At 45.5% G+C, this 21,633-nt stretch overlaps 1 pseudogene; it reads left to right on the top strand.

The window, feature by feature from the left end:
• Nucleotides 1-3,833: 3,833 nt before the first annotated feature.
• LOC144245861 (3'-5' RNA helicase YTHDC2-like) overlaps nt 3,834-21,633 on the top strand; it is a 62,163-nt pseudogene continuing 44,363 nt past the window's right edge.

Raw genomic sequence — 21,633 nt, 5'->3', positions numbered from 1 at the left:
TGGGACGCGATGGGGTATCATCTCCCTGATTTTCCACAGGAAGCAATCCTGCCTGACCTGTGTCTGTGTTGAGAGGGGCTGTCCCAAGCTGCTGGCCGGACTGTCCTCCCCCCTGTTTGTCACCAGGAGCTGTAGCTGCCTGGCTTGAGCTGCCACGTTGTGAGAGTGACTCTAAAACTGTTCTTGCTGAAGATAAAATTTTGCGGCAAGCTTATTATTTTTTATAGCCTGATAATATAATTGCTTATTAATTTCCTGCCAAAAATTTGGCTCATAGAATAAATCTGGATCTGAGTGTGGGAAGTTACACCTCACCCATAATAATAAATCTTTCATCTCCTTTTGAGCAATCTCCACCGGATGGGCAGAGATGATGCCCTGGAAGGCAGATACTATTTCTTTTTCCTCTTGGGAGGATTCCTCCCCCATGTTCTTAATTTTGACCGTTCTCACCAAAAGCTGTGTCGGCCCGAGGTCAGTCCGGAGATGGCACTGATCACCGTCCAGCAGGTCACAGGTAAGAGATCCCAGGCGCGCTTCTGGGTTGTCTCCTCCCTGGAAAGTCCCCGAGGCGAGTTGTTTCGGTGAAGGTCAGGTTCTTATCTCGAGCTGTCCGCTCCCTCTCTTCTTGGAATTTACGGCGAGTGTGTGCTCTGCTCTTCTCTTTTTTTTCTTCACTGCTGATGCAGGTTGGAGGTTGTTTGATGTTTCTTTTCGGTCTTCTTGCTGGTGCCCACCCAGAGGGACGCCAGATGTGAGAACCCCGGGTTTGGTTTGGGGTCTCGTGTGGTGGTAAAGCTTCTCCTCCAACCCGTGTTCCCAAAGAAAAACTCCGCAGCCTCTTCTTGTTCAGTCTCAAGATGATTTATTGCTAGTTATCTAACAGATTAGGTTCTCGGGCTGCGGCCCTTTGGTCAGCAGCCCAGGCAGAGAAGCACACACTCCTGACACCCTGACTGTCTGGTGTCTTCTTCTCCTCTCTCCCCGCCCAGGGCTGCTGCTATCTTTTATAAGATATATTACGTATAGCATGTTTACAATTATTCCCCAATACCTATTACCTACGTTACCAAGTGTTTTTTCTATTCTAAACCAATCTGTGAGTGCCAACATCACCAAGAACATGGAGGTAAGGAAGAAGAAAGAAGAAGGATGGGTTCAGCCCACTTTCCTCCATCTTAGAACTTCTGACCCCCATGTACAAAGTAAAAACCCCCCTGTACATGCACTAAAACCCCCCTGTACACTACCAAAAAATTTTTCCCTCTACTTTGTGACTACATTTACTATACTATCTAGCATTTTGTGACTGCTTGTTCCACCTTCAAAGTTGGTAATTCATTCCATGGCTCAAACTCGAAATCACAGCTAAATCCAGCTGCCTGCCGGGGTCCAGACTGCGTCTGACCACGGCCTGGAACCTCTAAAAATGTCTGAGAGACATTTTGAGTTCCCACATTTTTAGTCCAAGGGAGACCTTCTGAAGTTCAAGAGATGTTTCTGGAGGACATTTTACAAAGCACTGGGTATACAAACAAAGAGATAGTGAAGTACAAAGAAGAGAATCAGCAAGGTGGGTGGACTTGTTAATTGTAAGGGTTGGCAATGAGAATCATTGATTGATTGAACAAAGAATTACCAGGATTATTTTCTGTTAAAATTCCAAAGTGAGGAGATTAAATGAGATGTGATTAGATGACAGCAAGTATCTTTAAGCTCTCAGTATTTACGTTATTGAAATAGTTTATGCAATTTTAAAAAATATTTTTGATTCAGTGGTTGCATTATTTTTTCTTTCAGTTGATGAATGTTATCTTTTTTCTAATTATTATGTTGTAGAGTTATATATAACTGGGGGCTCTGCCCACATGAATTCTAAAGAAGCATAGCATGCTCTGTACCTTTGGGTGTAAATTAAAGTGCAGCTATTAAAGCAGGCAGGGTTTTGCACATCTTGCACTAAATGGACAAGTTGTTCCCTTTAGTAACATTTTTCACTGCTTTCTTCAGACATGGATGTATTTTTTCGTAAGTGTTAACACCCTTGAGCTAAACATCATTGATTTTCAGTTGATTAAGTAGATACTGCTTCACAAGTTTTCCTGGCACCTGAAAGTAATGATCCCAGTGATTATTTAAAGAAAAAAAATTTAAAAATTCAAACCCCAAAACTATAACATACAGTCCAAACTGTATATTTATCACAGTGCTCATCTCTGATCACTGGGGACAGAAGAGTTCAGTTAAGACACTGGTGTTTTCTAATTTTTTTTCCACTTGTGTAGAAAAGTGAGTTGTTACATGCAGGGACTGTATCACTTGTCTTCAGCATTCCATTTCTGGAAAAAGATCTGGGCTGAGATTGTGGGGAAGGTGATTACTTAAGGAGGACCCTTTGAATGCATTGGTTTGGAATAATGGAGGCTTCGGGGGTTAAACACCAAAGTGGTTGGTTTAACCTCATTCTTATAGCTCTTGTTTGTAGTGGTGCACTTTGAATACACTTAAATATGTCATTTATGTTGGACTTGTAGTGACATTCTAGATTAAATAAGAGAGGTTGGATAGGTAAAACTTGGTAAAACCTGCTGTAACTATCTTTTTTAGTAGAAAACAATGGATAATAAAGATGACTCTAAAACTTTCTTGGGGAATACTTTGCATTCTAGAAGAGAAACAGAAGAACACTCTTGCTGAGTGGTGTTCAGCTCAAGATAACACTAACAAAGGGACATCTGGGAGACAAAAATCGGTTCCAAGGGCAAATGAGTAGTAAAATGGTTGGATGATGGTGGTGACACAGTATTTAATCAACTGTTTTTTTTCTTTTGTTGGAAGAGACATTTATATTTGTGTTGTATTATTAGCCATTTAAAATCTGTTTTATAAAGTTAGTTCTGTTGTGTCTTTCAGGATATTAATGTATTTTAAAGATTACTTGATTAGGATTAACCGCTCTAGCTGAAGTGTGCTCTTCAGTTAGGGTGGTTGTACACAGCTTTTCCTCAGATCAAATGGCTCGACTGCCATTGTGTTCGTACTTGCATATGACAAAATCAATGCATTAACTGATACGTGAGTGCTGGGTTTCTGGTTGCTGCTGGGAAAAATAACCATTCCAATTCTTTACGGGTAATGTATGAGAATAACGACAACTCTTGGAAAAGATTAAGCTTTCAATATTGTTTTTTATCTTCAGACTGAAAAAGATGTGAATTGCCTTGAACCGTGAATAGTAAAAGAAATTGATTCCTGTCTTTCTGACATCTGGTTACATAAAAATATTGATTCGTTTGCTCATCTGTAATATTTTAACTGAAAATGTCCGTGGTAAGTTTCATGTGTTATTACATAAGAAAAAAGCAACCTCAAATTTACTTAGATTTTTATGGCTACTTTTATCTCCAGTTTCAAATATTGTTACCTTTGCATTCTGATGCCTACTGAAAAAATGGATAGGGCTAGCAGAATTAATGTGTTGTTTAGTTAGTTGTTTTGATGTATTGACAGAAGTGTGTTTCTAAAACTGTGTGGAATTCATATGAATTGACTGCAGAGATAAAGTGACGAAACAAATTATCTTTGGGCTGGAATTTGAAAGCAATGTTTGTACCATATTTAGATGAAAAAATAACATTTCAATTGGGCTTGCTGGATTTTTTTTTTTTTTTTTTTTACTTCTCAGTTGATTATAGGCACAGTGATGTCAGTCTCAGATTCATTCAAAGAGAGAAACGGAAAGTTTCTAACCAGGCAGAAGCCTGAGAAAGAATGTAAATAAGGTTCTTTATCTCTCTAATTGTTCATATTGTTTATAGTTAAGTTCTACCACCATGCGTCATTCACTCTGCACCAATGGGTAAGTTGTTTTCACTTCAGGACCAATAGAGTTGGTCTGCATGAAGCTCTGTATAAAGAGTGATGCATTTTGAAATAAATCAGTTATACTCTCACAGCCTTCTGAAGTGGAGTCATTTCATCCCATCCTGCCCCAACAGCATCATCTGGTGACCTGACGTGGAATTGCCAGCCTCGGTTGCAGACCTTAACCTGGCGTCTTGCGGGGGGTCTCCCTCTGGCGCGGTTCCACGCCAACAGCCTGGACACTGTGCTCAGACACCTTTGCCATCTTAAGAAAGGTAACGCTGAAACCGCATGCCTTCCGGAGAAGGCTTGGTCCTATTTGGACTGTGTATTGGCTTTTAAAAGTCGGAACTGCGTGGGACGGGTTTTCCCTGGAGTAGCGGACTGTCTTGTCTCTAAAAGTGGATGTCTGCTAACGGGAGGTTTCCTAACAATGGGAAAACAGCCATCTGCAGTGGAGCGAGCAGTCTTGACTGCCAAGCCTGCACCCCTCTTGTGGGAGGTTGGCTCTCTAATGAAGATCTGGTCAGACTCCGGGGTTGGGCTCGGTACCAAGGATTTTCTGCAAATCCTAGGTGCCCCTTTGATCATAAGGTCTGGCTCGACTTGGGACGCTGTCTCACAACGCAGATGCGCAAAGGGGTCATTATAGCGTCCAAATTGGCTTCAATCTGGGTGGGCATCGACATAGCCCTGGACAGAGGCAGCGGTTCCTACCTGGACATTTCGGGATTCCGGACACAGACCGCACCACAGCCCGTACAGCGACTGGCTGCACAGGCGCACCCTGCCCAGAGCACGGTGATGGTGACATCATCTGCCTTTCAGAAGGAAGCCGGGGTGCCTTGGCCACAGCTACCAGCTTCAGCACACCCAGCATTGCAAAGACTGCACGGGGTGGCCCCAGACTGGCAGGAGCCGCCACTGCCCGTGGCTCCGCAGCTCCCTGCTTTCCAAACTGCATTTGCGAGGGGGCCAGCGCTGCCCGTGGCACTTCACGGAGGGGGGTTTGCCGCCCCCCTGACTCCTTTGCTGATGGAGCCTGCGCAGACGCCAGTGCAGCCTTTGGCCCATCCCCTGGCACACCCACCGCCACCCGCAGGGGTTTCAACTGTGTTGATGGGGCAGATGCAACTGCCATTCGGTCTGCCCCTCTGCACGCCGTTTGGACCGGCTGATTTTATTTCCTTTATGGTGCCAGCGGCGGCCGTGCAGTAGAACACCTGGGGCGGGGCCCCCATGTTGTTCTCTGCCCTTCCCTCTGTGGGACTGGCTCCCACGCCAGGGGCGATGACTGTTTTCCACGCTCCGCCTGCCATGGCGCCGCCCCTGCCAGCAGCAGGGTTCGCCGCGTCGCTCGCTGTTGGGGAAGATGAAATAGGAAAGCCTTATAAATATGATTGCCTGGAAAAATACTTAGAAAATACAAAGATTGAGTTGGTAACAAGTTTTGAGATACCAAACCTTAGTTACTGAACAAGTAGAAAACAATAGTACAGCCAGGATGAAGACAATTCCCCCTTCTGGTTGAACAATGTCCTTACCTAGAGATAGGCCCAAAGGTTAAAAGGAATGTTCTATCTCACCCCCCAGTGTATAGTTCATCCCACATCTGTAACCCTCCCTTGAAGCATCTGGTATCTGTGACCCCATTGGCCTAAGTCTTGTTCCAGCCCACCTTGAAGCCCCCTGATAAGGAGTCCCTGAGGAGCCAGACACTCTCTTGGAACTTCCCCTCTCCTGGAAGATTGTCTCCCTCGGCATCCTCTCTTATCTCCCTCTACCCCTTGCCTCTCCCTTCCCCCAAGGCCTGCCAAATGTCGCGTCTTGCGACTCCAAGCAGAGCCTTTCACCCTCTCTAATAAACCATATATTCTAAGAGCAGCCTTCAGAGATCTCTCATCTCCATCCATCCAAACCGTCCTGGAGTCCAGCGTCCTCGCAGCTCGCCGTTCCAGCAACAGCAGCAGCTGTGCCTTTTGCTCCTCCCACCATAACGGAACTGACAGCATGCCTGCTGCTGCAGTCACCAGCGCCAGGAGCGCCGCCGCCAACCCCAGAATCGGTAGAAGTGCCGCGGCCAATGCTGAAAGACGCGGCCACGCCACCCGCACTGCCGGAGCTGGCGGCGTGGCACACCGTGGGGCAGACTGCTCCCCCCGCGCTGCTCATGGCGGGGGGGCATTGCCCGCAGGGTGCAACAGCTCCTGCCGTTGCGCCCTCTGCAGCCTATTCATCACCAGCAACTCCGCCCTGCAATCAAGCAGCCGAGAGCTCGGTGATGGACAATGAATCCAGCCTGTTTGTTTCAGAGCCTGAATCCAGCCCATCACTCCCTTTGCTTCCTCCAGACTGCACCGAACTCTGTCCCTCTGAGGCAGAAGCGGCGGGAGGGAGCACCGGCTTGGCTCGCAGCAGCACTGCCGGCTGCCAGTCCCAGAGTTGGGGGGGGAGAGGGATGGGGCCGCGAATCAGGGAGCTGAGCAATGAGTGACTGTGGACCGCAGCAGCGCAGACACACTGGGAGAGAGGAGCAGCCCCTTGTACTGGGCAGGCATGGGTGGTGCCAGGAGCCCCGGAGCCTGGCTGGAGTTTTATATTCTCCAGGAAACCCCCCCTTTCTCGAACCCTGCGCGTCCTGCTCCTGTTCGCAGAGCGGGATGCAGAGAAGCTGTGGAAAGACCCATTGCTAGGCGGGGTGGGGGGAGGTCGGAAACCCGAAGGAATTGCCGGGTTTCTCGCAGCCTGTTGGGGGCATGCACTGAAGTATAGGATTGGGAGGGGTCGCCCATTTGTCGGTGGTCATGGAGTGTCCCAGGGATCTCAGATCCAGGGGCCCCAAGAGGTACCAAAGAGAGGCTGGGAGAGGGTGCCGAGCTGAGCTCATCTTGGCTCAGCAGAGAGCCTGGGCTCCCTGCCCACCCGGCCGGGTTTGGGACACTTGGCCCTGCCCACTGGGCTGGGTCCCCCGCCTTGCTAAGCACCGCTGGGTTCTAGAGCCTGCAGGTGCTGCTGGCTCTTTTGAGGAGAAAGAATAAAAAAAAGGCAGAAAGAGCTGTGTTTTCACTAGCAGCTCAAAGTACTGAAAAGCCACAAATCAACCTCAGCCTAAGTGATTGAATTAAGGGCTGTGGCCATGGCATTTCAGAGATTTCATGGCATTACAGAGGTTTCTCAAGTGTTTTGAATTTGGTCCTTTCTGAACTGGGTCAATTTCACTCAATTGTTTTGAAAGCTTTGAGGATGCAATTTGGACCTGAGTTCAATTTCATCACTCAAGCTGTCCATTGAGGACATGATTGCATAGGCAAAGCCTTGCATGATTCTTCTATCAAGTGCACACACCTTGCAAAAGCAATTCTGATCAGTGCCAACCAAGGCTTCACCTGCTGCACCTTACTGGTTGGGACAAATCCCAAAGTCCTAAAGGCTTTGCAGCTGTGGTGAACAGATGTTATTGATCTTCCCAAAACCAAATTTGGCTGATTGGGTATGTGCATGTGTTATAAATACCTTCTTTTCTGTCATGTCATGCTCACACTGGGAATTCGGTTTTGACAAGTTGGACTGCCAGTCCTCTGTGTCTTGGTTTGACAAGGCAGGAGTCTGTGAAGGAGGGCAAAAGCCTCCTGTGCAATGGAGAAGGTAAACCCCCTCCCTCCGAATTACCAGGATTTTTAAATTAAAAGGCTCTCAGGCAAAGATATGGGAATGGGAGTAACAATTCTTTACTAGGAGAAACTAAATAACAATTTTAAAAGGCAAATGCAATTGGTACAAACAAAACTAGTGATAAAGTCCACAACCTGAGGATTCGGGGTGTTGGTAGCAGTCCAGTTGAAATGACAGCTGCTCCTCTTGCAGTGGCTGATGAATTGCAGCTGAAGTGGTGATCTTTAGAAGGGTATAGTTTTCTCTGAAGATCTGGTGGCAGTTGGGCCGGTCTTCCTCTGCGCCGGGGCCGCTTCCGAGCTCCGCCGCCTCACCCCACTCCAGCCGTTTCTCTGGGAATCCCTCAAAGAGAGAGAGCTGCTCTGTCCCCAAAAAGGTACCCCCTTATATCCAATAAAAGAGTGCTTGGCTTCCCCCTCTGGGTGGAGCATCTCACAATGGGATGGTGTTACGTTACCAGCCCTGCATTGAGCCAGTCAATGGCCCATTAACAAACGATTACCTCTTCAGAGCAAACCACTGTTCTTGGAAGAAATAACAAACCTTCCCAACCTCCAACAGATGGCAAATAGATTACAAGCTTATCTTACAAACCAGGACATTATCCACCCCTTATTCTATTTCCATCTGCACACAATGAAATCTTACACCCAGTTCTCACTTAAGACCAAGTTTCCCTGTGGTACACAGCGGGTCTCCCCATCTTTCTGCATTACCCACCAAGTGTAACCAGGTCCTTGAGCAAAGACAATCCCACGAATGGGTTGGTCTTTGCCTGAGGTGGGATTAATCCAAACAGTTTTCCCTAAAATATCTTTCATATGTACTACAGGGATCTTATCTCCATCTACTGTGTGTAAGGGTTCTGACTGGGCAGGGCCAGCTCGATTGACAGACCCTTGGGTGTTGACCATCCAGGTAGCTTTTGCCAGGTTAATTTCCCAGTTTCTAAATGTTCCCCCACCAAGTGCCTTCAGGGTAGTCTTAAGGAGTCTGTTGCACCATTCAACTTTGCCGGCAGCTGGAGCATGATAAAGAATATGATATATCCATTCGATACCATGTTCTCTGGCCCAGGTGTTGATAAGGCTGTTCTTGAAATGGGTGCCGTTGTCAGACTCAATTCTCTCAGGTGTGCCGTGTCTCCACAGGACTTGCTTTTCCAAGCCTAAGATGGTGTTCGGGGCAGTGGCATGAGGTACAGGGAAAGTCTCCAGCCATCCAGTGGTGGCTTCCACCATGGTCAGCATGTCACGCTTGCCTTGGCGTGTCTGGGGCAGTGTGATGTAGTCAATCTGCCAGGCCTCCCCATACTTGTACTTGGACCACCGCCCACCATACCATAGGGGCTTCACTCTCTTGGCCTGTTTGATGGCAGCACACGTCTCACAGTCATGGATCACCTGAGAAATACTGTACATGGTTAGATCCACCCCTCGGTCTCGTGCCCACTTGTAGGTGGCATCTCTGCCCTGATGACCTGAGGCATCATGAGCCCATCGAGCCAGGAACAACTCCCCCTTATGGTGCCAATCTAAGTCTATCTTTGACACCTCTATTTTTGCTGCCTGATCTACCTGCTCATTCTTTCGGTGCTCCTCATTCGCCCAACTTTTGGGGACATGGGCATCTACATGACGGACTTTCACCGTTAGCTTTTCCACCCAAGAGGCAACGTCTTTCCATATATCAGCAGCCCAGATTGGCTTTCCTCTACGTTGCCAGTTGGCCTTCCTCCACCTTCCCAGCCAGCCCCACAGAGCATTGGCTACCATCCACGAATCAGTATAAAGGTAGAGCTTTGGCCACTTCTCCCTTTCAGCAATGTCCAGAGCCAGCTGAACAGCCTTGAGTTCAGCGAGTTGGCTTGATCCACCTTCTCTTTCGGTAGCTTGTGCAACTTGGCGTGTGGGGCTCCATACGGCTGCTTTCCACTTTTGGTTCATCCCTACAATGCGACAGGAACCATCAGTGAAAAGAGCGTAGCAGGTCTCCTCTTCTGGTAGTTGGTTGTATGGTGGAGCTTCTTCAGCCCTTGCCACTTGTACCTGCTCCTCATCATCAGTGAGACCAAAGTTTTCACCTTCTGGCCAGTTCGTAATTATCTCCAAAATCCCAGGGCGATTCAGGTTTCCAATACGGGCGCGCTGAGTGATGAGGGCAATCAATTTGCTCCATGTGGCGTCAGTGGCATGGTGGGTGGTAGGAACCTTTCCTTTAAACATCCACCCCAGCACCGGTAGTCAAGGTGCCAGGAGGAGTTGTGCTTCTGTGCCAATTACCTCCGAGGCGGCTTGAACTCCTTCAAAGGCAGCCAAGATTTCCTTCTCTGTGGGAGTGTAGTTGGCTTCAGACCCTCTGTAACTTCGGCTCCAGAATCCCAGTGGTCGGCCTTGAGTCTCCCCAGGCACTTTCTGCCAAAGGCTCCAGGACAACCCATGGTTCCCGGCTGCAGAGTAGAGCACATTCTTGACCTCTGGTCCCGTCCTGACTGGGACAAGGGCTACAGCATGAGCGATCTCCTGCTTGATCTGGGTGAAGGCTTGTTGCTGCTCAGGGCCCCAGGGGAAATCATTCTTCTTTCGGGTAACCAGATAAAGAGGGCTCACAATCTGGCTATACTCGGGAATGTGCATTCTCCAGAAACCTATGGCACCTAGGAAAGCTTGTGTTTCCTTTTTGCTGGTTGGTGGGGACATAGCTGTGATCTTGTTGATGACCTCAGTGGGAATCTGGCGCCGTCCATCCTGCCATTTCACTCCCAGGAACTGGATTTGTCGGGCAGGTCCCTTGACTTTGCTCTTCTTGATGGCGAAGCCAGCTTCTAGTAGTATCTGGATGATCTTCTCACCTTTCTCAAATATTCTGCCGCTGTGCTCCCCCACACAATGATGTCATCAATGTATTGCAGGTGTTCTGGAGCCTCACCCTTTTCTAGTGCAGCCTGGATCAGTCCATGGCAGATGGTGGGGCTGTGTTTCCACCCCTGGGGCAGTCGGTTCCAGGTGCACTGCATGCCCATCCAGGTGAAAGCAAACTAAGGCCTGCATTCTGCTGCCAGAGGAATGGAGAAAAACGCATTAGCAATATCAATGGTGGCATACCACTTTGCTGCCTTGGACTCCAGCTCGTACTGGAGTTCCAGCATATCCAGTACAGCAGCGCTTAGCGATGGAGTCATTTCATTTAAGCCACGATAGTCCACAGTCAATCTCCATTCTTTGTCAGATTTGCGCACAGGCCAGATGGGGCTGTTGAAGGGTGAGTGGGTTTTGCTGACCACCCCTTGGCTCTCCAGCTCCCGAATCATTTTGTTGATGGGGATCACGGCATCTCGATCCGTCCGATACTGCCGGCGGTGCACTGTCGAGGTCGCAATTGTCACGCATTGTTCATTCCACCCTTAGGAGTCCTACTGCAGAGCGGTTTTCTGACAGTCCAGGCAAGGTGTTCAATTGCTTAATGTCTTCTGCCTCTACAGCAGCTATTCCAAAAGCCCACCTGAGTCCCTTTTGGTCTTTGTAATAGCCGTTCTGGAGGAAGTCTATGCCTAGGATACACGGAGCATCTGGGCCAGTCACTATAGGATGTTTCTTCCACTCCTTCCCAGTCAGGCTCACCTCGGCTTCCACCAGAGTCAATTGTTGTGATCCCCCTGTCACACCAGCAATGGAAACAGGCTCTGCCCCCACATGTCCCGATGGTATCAGAGTACACTGTGCACCAGTATCAACTAAAGCATCATATTTTTGTGGCTCTGATGTGGCAGGCCATCGGATCTACAGTGTTTAGAAGATCCGGTTTTCCCATGCCTCTCCCTGGCTAGAGACAGGGCCCCTCTAACACTGGTTATCATTCCTTTCCTGGGCATACATACTAGAGGTCCCTTCAAGGGGGTCTGACAGATCGTACCCACAAGCTTGGTCACGGGAGGTTGAGGCTACCTTCACTTTGGTGGAACTCCCCCGGTTAGAGTTTCCCTCCTTGAGTTGACGGACCCGTGCTGCCAGGACAGAAGTGGGTTTCCCATCCCACCTCCCCATGTCTTCCCCATGGTCACGCAGGAAGAACCACAGATTAGCCCTTGGGGTGTACCCTCTCTCTCTAGCTGGGGATTGTTGGGCACTGATTCTGGGGCCTGTGACTCTCACGGGTGCTGCATTAACCTTCCTTATCTCCTCCCTCATCTCCTCTTTAAACTCCTTAATCACAGCTGAGATATGAGCCTGCATTGGACCATTAATCATACTCTCAAAATTCCTAAGTTTGTTGGCAACAGAGCCCACTGTCTCTCGGTGAGCGTCAGCATTGATTGTTGCAATGAAAGTGGTGTATTGAGATGGCCCAAGATTTGCTAGACTCCACAGCATTTGTCCTGTACACCTGACCTTGTCGGGGTCATTATTGTGTCGTCCATCCCTCCCAAAGAGTACCTCCAATACTGCCACTTGCCTCAGCTGTTGGATCCCTTCCTTGAGCGTCTTCCAGCGCATTCTATGATGGTGCTCCTACATTCTCTCCCTGTTGACAAACCTCTCCCTGACACTCATTAAGAGCCGCTCCCAGAGAGAAAGGGACCCTGGTTGCCTTACAAAAATCTGATTTATACCCGAGTCCTGGGTCAAGGGTCCCATGTTCCTTGCCTCACCACTGTCCAGCTGCACACCTGTACCCATAAGATCCCAAACCCGGAGTAACCAAGTAGTATAAGCCTCACGCCCTTGTCGCACAATGTCTTTATGCAGATTACGAAGACTTTAGTATGTCAGGGACTCGGTGATGATAGCAATCTCTGGGTCCCCTGTGGGTTGTGAGGTTCCTCCATTCCTGTCCCTATCTGCAGGGTGCTCTGCTTTCATCTTAGACCTCCTTGTTTCTACCGGGGCAACTGCTGCTGGCTGTGACTGCCTTTGTGGTTCAGCTGGAACCTGGACAGTTGTAACATTTGTGGGTTCCACAGCTGTACTATTAGACTGTCCCTCCTCAAGGCAAAGGGCCAGTTTCTCACCAGCTAGGGAAATGCACTCCTTCAGCATCTCTCGTATCTCCTTAACCAGAACCCTCACCCAATCTGGGTGGTTCATTTCTGAGGTGGGCTGTGGGGCAGGGTCAGGCTCTGGAGCAGCAGCATCTCGAGTCTCTGGGGCAGTGTCAGGTTCTGCAGGAGCATCCCTAGCCTCTGGTGTAGGTGTGAGGGTAGTTATCCAGGTTAATCTTCCCTTATCTCTGAGTGCTAAATATAACAGGCCTATCAGCAACACCACCCATTATATGATATCATTAGCACTTAAAGAGGATCTTAACCCTTTGAGAACTGGTAGATCAGACCCAAAACGATGGTTAAAAGGTTGGGAGAAAGTTTCCCCAGGTGCTATTTCCTCGCAGTAGGTACCGTTATTAAAGTAACCCCAAAAACATACAGTTAGTGTGTGATAGCTATGAATCCATGTACCTGCCTTCCAGAGGAAATTAAAGATCCATGAATTCCTCACCCAATTAACCCAGAAGCCAAACTTGATAACAGACACAGTAGCCTTAGTTATAGAACCCATTTTTAGATAAGGGTCTGCAAATGGGAAAAGTATAGCTACGATCACATGCCACCCAAACCAAGGTAAACTAGACCACATGGTGATGCATAAGATATTTTTACACACAACAAAAAACCAAATTACTTAAGAACTGTTAATCCTTTTTCCCTCTCAATGCCCTCGAGCCCCACGTTGATGCGCCAAAATCTGTCTTGGTTTGACAAGGCAGGAGTCTGTGAAGGAGGGCAAAAGCCTCCTGTGCAATGGAGAAGGTAAACCCCCTCCCTCCGAATTACCAGGATTTTTAAATTAAAAGGCTCTCAGGCAAAGATATGGGAATGGGAGTAACAATTCTTTACTAGGAGGGTATAGTTTTCTTTACTTTAGAAGGGTATAGTTTTCTCTGAAGATCTGGTGGCAGTTGGGCCGGTCTTCCTCTGCGCCGGGGCCGCTTCCGAGCTCTGCCGCCGCCGCCTCACCCCGCTCCAGCCGTTTCTCTGGGAATCCCGCAAAGAGAGAGCTGCTTCTCTGGGAATCCCGCAAAGAGAGAGAGCTGCTCTGTCTCCCAAAAGGTACCCCTTTATACAATAAAAGAGTGCTTGGCTTCCCCCTCTGGGTGGAGCATCTCACAATGGGATGGTGTTACGTTACCAGGCCTGCAGTGAGTCAATCAATGGCCCATTAACAAACTATTACCTCTTCGGAGCAAACCATCGTTCTTGGAAGAGATAACAAACCTGCCCAACCTCCAACAGATGGCAAATAGAATACAAGCTTATCTTACAAACCAGGACACTCTGGCAGACCAAAAATGAGTTCTTGCTATCCTAAAGCTGGTAACTAATTCCTTGAAAATTATAAGTTTAGAATCTCTTTGACCGTTCTTAGCCAACATACGATGAGGTTTTGAATTATCAACTAATGAACCTCGGAGTCGTGTTTGTCCTCTCTTCTTCAAGGGGCCTCACAGAAAGGAGACAGACACTGCCTCCTTCTTTAAAAAAAAAAGGGCGAAATGTTGGTCTCAGATTCTGTCAAAGAGAGAAACAAAGTTTCTAACCAGGCAGAAGCCTGAGAAAGTGCTGTAAAGAATGTAAATAAGGTTCTTTATCTCTCTTGTTGTTCACATTGTTTATAGTTAAGTTCTACCACTCTTTATCATGCACTGTGCACCAATGGCCTGGATTGTTTTCACTTCGGGACCAATAGAGTTGGTCTGCATGAAGCTCTGTATAAGAGCAATGCATTTTGAAATAAATCAGAGTTATACTCTCACAGCCTTCTGAAGTGGAGTCATTTCATCCCGTCCTGCCTCAACAGCGTCACAGTGAAACTGGTGTGACTGCTCTGATTATTTCTTAAGGGAGAGGCTTTTTGAGTCAAGAAGAACATGTTGATCAGCATGGGAACAAGTATCCACTTCAAATTATCTTATTGCTGGTAAAAACAGAGAAACCAAAAGATAGATTTATTTGTGAATATAGGAGAGAGAAAGAAAATTCTTTAACATCTAAATTAATTTGCTAACTTATCACACTGCTGTAAGAACTATTGATTTTGACAGCCTCAACAGTTTCTAACTCCTGATAATCACTTTGTTTTCTGTAAATTCTAAACAAAATTCTTAATTACATGGTCTTGATTATGAGTTGTAAACTTTGTTTCAGTAGGTCTTATTTAAGATACTGGTTAGCAGAACAACTGTGATCTACTGAATTGGACCAAAATGTTTGGCAATTCTTATTTTCATGGAGTTACCTATATCAGAAGATCTTTCTGTTATGTTTCTAAATATGTTGTAGCATGTAAAAACTCAAGTTTTGTGGTCATGGAGTATGTCTTCATATAAACAGGGAAGTACAGTGAATAATTGTAGTATGGAATGATAAGAATTAGGATTCCAGGGGTCTGATATTTTGTACTAACTTTTGAAAAACTTGGGAAGAAATGCAGTTTAAAGGTAAAATAGGGAACTGCATTGTGAGGAGGACAGCTTCTGAAAGACATGAAATAGCCGAATGTTACGCCTGGGGTATGACTTTTTGAGATGACTTCAAGGGTACTGCAAACAGGCAGGTCTGATCTCTGCACCTTGTTGTGGACTTTTTAAAGGAATGGCACCTTCTTCCTCCTCACTTCCCTGTGCATGTTTGCTCCTGTGTAAAACTGACATTCTTTTGTGGTAAAGAACTGTAGTCACCTACAAGTCAGATAGCTGTTAACACCTATTCAAGCACTTTTAAATGGGAAGTTGCAGATCCAGCAATAACAGTACTGATATCAATACAGAAATGGGTACACAAGTCTGGTGTCAATTGCCTCTCCTGATGTGCTCTTCATATTCATCTTTTGCAGTGAAAAATTAATAAAAAATACTTGTGCAACTCTTTCAGGATGGCTGTGGACTGGGCTAGGCAGTTTGGACAGACAGAGGTTGTTGATCTGTTGGACTCCTACTGGTAAGCTGTAACTGTTTTGCAGAAGGAGTTGTATATGATAGTGATGGGGAATTTGAAGTTTGTGTTCTTTTAATCAGAACAGGTTTTAGCTTTTCATGCTGTAAAATCTGGACTGAATAGCAATACCTTTTTTTTAAGAATAGGAATATTTCAAAAACAAACAACAAAAAAGTTTGTACTCAGTATTGTATTGTTTATGTTTGCACAACTTGCTAATTCTATACTATGTACCATTTTCTTTTCACATGCTTACTTTGGAAACAAATCTGTCATGTGTTTTCATCTGTATATTTTTTATATGCAATAGTCATATTAAAGAAAATTTACAGAAGTAATATGTACACTAGGCCATTAAAGAATGATTTTCTGATTAACTTACAGTTATTGTAGTTGAGGTAGTGTTTTGTAAAGATTATCTCTATTATAATTTCTCTTAGTGTAGTTTCTGCTAATGGGAAATTTTTGGAGAATACGTATCTCTTAAATATTTTTCCTTGAACAGATAAATGAGAAGTATCTTTATACTTTCATTTGCTTATGGTTGTGTTTCAATGAAGCTGAAGAAAGCTAAAGTTAACACTAATAAATAAAGTGGCATCCTTTGTTGGGTTAACATTGAAATCAGTAAACAATAATAGTATGGTGATTCCCTTCTGCTACACTTAACATTAGAATTCAAGACCAATAGTCCTGTTGGTCTTGATCTAAGTTTGAGTGAAAGGGGCAATGCAAACCCGAAGGGGCAGCTTTGACTCTGCTGTATTTTTCTGTTACAGCGCTTCATTCGGATTTGGAAATCTGGATGAAAGTTCCCTGGTCCAAAAAAGTGATAGTGACCTTAGTGCAGAGGACAGAGGACAGAGAAGTACTGACAGCTTATCATCACAGTTTTGATGATGAAAAAGTGGATCTGGATCTGATAATGCACTTCACAAGCATCTGTCATAGTTCTGATGCAGGTAGGTAAATACCCAACCAGTTGTTGTGAATTCAGCTTCTGATGAATCCTGCTCTTTTTTCAGCAATCCCCAAACATTAAAACCTTCTGAGTGCTAGTTGACATGTATTTGAATTTTCTGTTTAACTTTGCAAACCCACTTCCTTTTTTAGGAGCAATTTTAATATTTCTTCCTGGGTATGATGAGATAGTGAACCTAAGGGACCACATTATTTTGGATGACAAGAGATTTGCTGATAATGCTCACAGGTAAAACCTTTAGTTACTGTGGCTTTTCATTGCTTCTTTTAAGGATCCTTAAAAGGTTCCTTTTGTCTTGCATTAGATACCAAGTTTTCATGCTTCATTCAAGTGTGCAGACTTTGGATCAGAATAAAGTGCTTGAAACTTCACCTTTTGGCATCCGCAAAATTGCAAGTATTAGATGACTTTGTCCAATGCTACAATGACCTATTTTGCCGTTGCTTTTACAGTTACCATAGTTTTGGTGGTTTGGGGTTTTTTTCTTTGCAGATTCTTTCTACTAATATTGCAGAAACCAGCATAACAGTCAATGATGTGGTGTTTGTCATTGACTCAGGCAAGGTGAAAGAGGTATGACTGCCTTAAATTTTCCTAGTGCAATTCTAAAACACACAGTGCATAAATTTTGAATAACTTTTTTTTTTTTTTTACTTTACAGTAAAGTGAAAAAAAAGTTTTTAATAGCTGAGAGCTAGTGTTTGTCAGGCAACAGTCCTCGCTGAAAAGTTCCAGCATCCATTTGTTTTAAGACAAATACTGTAAATAGCTAGCTGTCTAAAAAACCTTGTAAAAGCTAATCTAGGTGGATGTATTAATGTATCTTTCTCTTTCATAATTTAGTATTTCTGTTGGATTTTTAAAACAAGTTCTCACTTTAGACCACCACCTTCCTGAGACTTAGAGAGCACTGGGAGTTCCTTTTGTCCTACTATTGTATCAAGTCTAAAACTAATACATTAAGTTTTTAAGCAGTTTTTTTGGTGTGTTCAGTTCCCATTCCTAATTACTTGTTCAAGAAAAGTGAGAACACATAATGAGGCAATTAAGGACCTAGTGTATGGATTTGAAAATGAAATTGGATTTCATAGGCGATATGCACACCAAATTTCTGGAGTTCTCATAAAATGAACTTTCTTTTTTTTATTATTTTACATCAATCTAAGAAAATAAGTAGGTAATTTCCAAGTGAGATAAAAAGGAAAACTTTATTTGGTATAATAATGTATTTTTACTTGCTTTGTGATATCTCAGAACACAGATCTGACATACCTTTGTTTGACTTGCAATTACCTATTGACTAGAAAATGTTGAATTTCAAAAACTGTGGAGCATTAAGATACTACAAAGGAGACAGCCTCATAAATTCACTTGAAACTGAGAAGATCCCTTTGTGCCAGAAGCTGCTGTATATATTACTGTTTCATACATTTTAGAAAACTTCTGTTGGTAATCTAAATAGCTAGTAACTTTTATTTAATGTAACCTATTGAGTTTTCAGTTTATATTTCTTTCTTTGTTTTTCTAGAAGTCTTTTGATGCACTGAGTTGTGTTACAATGCTAAAAATGGGGTGGATTTCAAAAGCCAGTGCTGTCCAGAGAAAAGGCAGGTAATAAATGCCTCGTAGCAGTTTCCATTTTGCAGATATCCATAGTCCTTTATGTTTAGAATAAAGCACACAACATAGTAACTGTTTCTGGCCTAGTCCAGTGTCGTGTTGGATAGTGGCCAACACTCATTCTCTGCAGACGAGTAGGGGTCAGCATGTATTTCCTTGGAATAATTTCCCAAGTTGTAGAGAAGTGACACTCAGGCATTTCCTAAAGGTCTGGGTTGTTTTCCCCCCATTAATTTGTTCTCCTTCCTCTTTCTCCCATGTAGCACCAGCAGTCACAGTGTCCAGTGGGGTGTTTTCACATCTTGTCTGTGGGCAGAGGACTGCTTATTTCACTTTCTCCAAGCTATCCATTACTTAACAGGCCATGATTATATTCTTCCCAGCACTGTGGATGAGGGCTCAGAAGTTTATGTAGCAACAAATGCCTGTTTAATCAATCATATTGGCATTAAGCTGCACGTATGCACATAGATGCATATGAATGAGAGAATTTGCTGTCTCATTCACTCACAAGTTACTTCATTTTATTCTACCTTTTACTCCAAGCATCACTTCTGTTTGGGGGATGTGAGGGGAAGCAATAAAGTTTGCAACTGATTCCTTACAACAAAGGATGATTGAGATTTGGACTGGTCTTAGGTTAGCAAAAAACTCACAGCACTTTACATTAGATAAGCCTTGGGTTTTTTTCTCCAGATTTCTCAGTGTTGGGTTAAAATTACAGTAAAAAATTGCCACACTCTCAAAAATAATTCACTATCGGAAAACTCTCACTTTGCGTGTGACTTACAACACTTTCTTCATAGTACTGCTGCGGTGGTGTGTCTTTAATTTGATATTTGTTTAATATCTGTTTCCCCCCCCCATCCCTAAAAACCCCCTCATCTCCAAGTTGCCAATCCTCCCTTTCCCTGCCCCTTTCCCTGGAACCTTCCCTGTCATGTTAGTTCTGCCCTAAACTCCTCCCCTGCTATTCCCTTAGTGGTTACTGTTCCTACACCCCTCCTCCTGAGTTCTGTATAAAACCTCTGCTCCTGCCCCCGAGGGGGTCTTGGGGCTCACTGAATAAAACCATCCCATTCACCCCCCATGTCCCGTGTCGCCTTCGTCTGTCCCCCGCGCGCCACGAACTGAACTGCAGAGCTTGCAGGGGGAAGCGGCCGCCCGTTCTCTTCCCTCACCGCCCAGCACGGCACGGCTCGGAGTGCCGCGGCGAGAGGAGCGCATGCCGCGCTACAACATATGGTAGCGAGAGGATGGTTCCCTCCTTCGTCTTGTAAAAAAAACGGGCAAATTCGTGGGGGCGCCCGCCTCACAGAAGAAGAAGGAGGGAAGAGGAAAATCTACGGCCGTAAAAGCTCTGCCGCATGCTATGAGGAGCTGAGCGCCGAGCGAAAAAGATTGAGGCTCCGGGACCTCTTTGTTCTCGCCATCTACCTGCCCTGGAGCAGCCGCGCTGCACGGGCAGCCGGGCTGCAGAGCTTTTTGGCGGGCAGACTTACCCGAGGACACAGAGGGCGGTTTTGGCAGCGGCTCGGGGGAGCCTGAAGAAAGGCTGACCGAGAAGAGGTTCCTTGGTCAGCATCTGCAGTGAGACCACCGGAGGCTGATAGTGGCCGAAACCAAGGCTTCGGGGACAAGTCTTGGTTTAACGGGAACACCCAGGCCTCCGGAAGGGCCAAAACCGGGAAGGAACATCCCCAGTTTTTAGCGCGACTTTTCCATCGAGTCGAAGAGAAGATTCAAGCCATCTCCGTCCGAGCCTGCAAGGTAAGGTAGGCTACACGGGGTGGGGATCGCCCCGACAGGCGGCTGGGTCTGCCACTTTTTTTTTTTTGCGTTTTAACCCCCGTCTGCGCCCAGACTGGGGCTGTAGCCTTGCATGTCCCTGGCAGGCGGGTGGGTTTTCCTTTTCTGGGGGAAGCTAGCACTGAGTGCTATTCTTCGCCTAGTCTTCTGTGGGGACCTAGATTGGATCGCTTTTTCTTCTCCTCAAAAATATTGTCTTCTCTATCCTCCCCTCCCCATTCTGAGCTGGACGGAGGGGGTAGAAAAGACACCAGTAGGGAACAGCTAAGAGGGCGACACGTTAGCTATAGGAGAGTTGTTAAAACGGGGCCCTTTACACCCACGCATTGCGCCGACATCCAGCTGCGTTGGCCCCCCCCCCCCCCCCTATAAATTTCCCCTTTTTGCTTCTGTGAAGCTCCCTATATCCCCATCCCCTCGGACTTTCCTGAAACCCTTTCCTATCCTCCCTTGGGAATGGCTGTGGCCGAGCCGCCCCAAGTGCCCTGCCGGACACTGCTCAGGCCAAGTGCAGTGTGCCCGGCACCCCCTCCCAAGATGGCGCTGGCCACGCCGCTCGGGACCCATTTTCCTGCCTTGACCCTTCTTTTCCGCCCCTGGTTTCCCGCCAGTCCCATCTCTCCCCCAATAGCCCTGCACCGTCCCTGCACGAGGCTAGTCCCTATTGTGGGGAGGCGGGGTTGGATATTCCCCAAACCTTCTTCTGGCTCTTCCTCCGGGGGGAAGGTCGGGAGGGATCTTCTTCTGAGGAAATGGAGCCGAAACCCGGGACTGGGGATCCGTCATTTTGTCTTCCCCCTAAAATGGCAGCACCCCAGTCCACCCCTTACTGATACCCCCTGTTAATCATGGCAATCACTAATTAAGTGATTGTCTGATTCCCCTATCCTATTCCTTAATGTACCCTACCCAATACTCCTTTTTATTTAACTACAAATTCCTCTTTTTGCTTTTAATTATTTTTTGAATAATCTATTTGTTGAGTTATATTTTATAGAAAGAAATATCATCCCAGTTAATTAATACTCAAGATATTATGCCCACCTCGCAAACAAACATTCAAATTGAACAAACCACATCGCTATCCGCTGACTCTGCTTTAAGACAAGCGCCGTTATCCGCTGACTCTGCTTTAAGAATTTAAGAAGCTGAACATCGCAAACGCCGTAACGAAGCAAGTTTTAAATCAGATGAAGTCACAAATCCTGCTGTGCTTTGTACCCTTAATTTGGACTTTCGTTTAGGACAATTTTATATATTCCAGATGAAGTTTTTATATGTTTCATGTGTTGTAATCACAATTAGTTTATCATTTTTTGATGTCTTTCAACTTATATTTTTTTAATAATATGTAATGTTACAATTTGATTTTATATTAAGCTGTTTTATTGTAATTATAATTAATTCAGTCTTTTCTAATATTTTTTTACTTAAAGGCTGTGTTTTTAACCATTATTGCTACAGGAATCACATAACTAGTGTATCGCTTCAGGCTTGCTGCATTGCTGCGAGGTTTAAAAATTTATTAGTTATATTTAGTTGATCTTTTATTGTATTTAATTCCGATAATTCCATTTAATTATTTTATTTAAATTAGATAGTTGTAATTTTAATCATTCTAATTAAATTTTTTAGTTTAATTTCTGTCAATTATTTCATTCTATTTCAATCACCTAGTCTTTATCTGATTTCAATTCTA

This window comes from Lonchura striata, chromosome W, assembly GCF_050655825.1.
Source record: "Lonchura striata isolate lonStrDom1 chromosome W, ASM5065582v1, whole genome shotgun sequence".
Lineage (NCBI taxonomy): Eukaryota > Metazoa > Chordata > Aves > Passeriformes > Estrildidae > Lonchura > Lonchura striata.
This window is presented reverse-complemented; position numbering and strand designations above follow the sequence as displayed.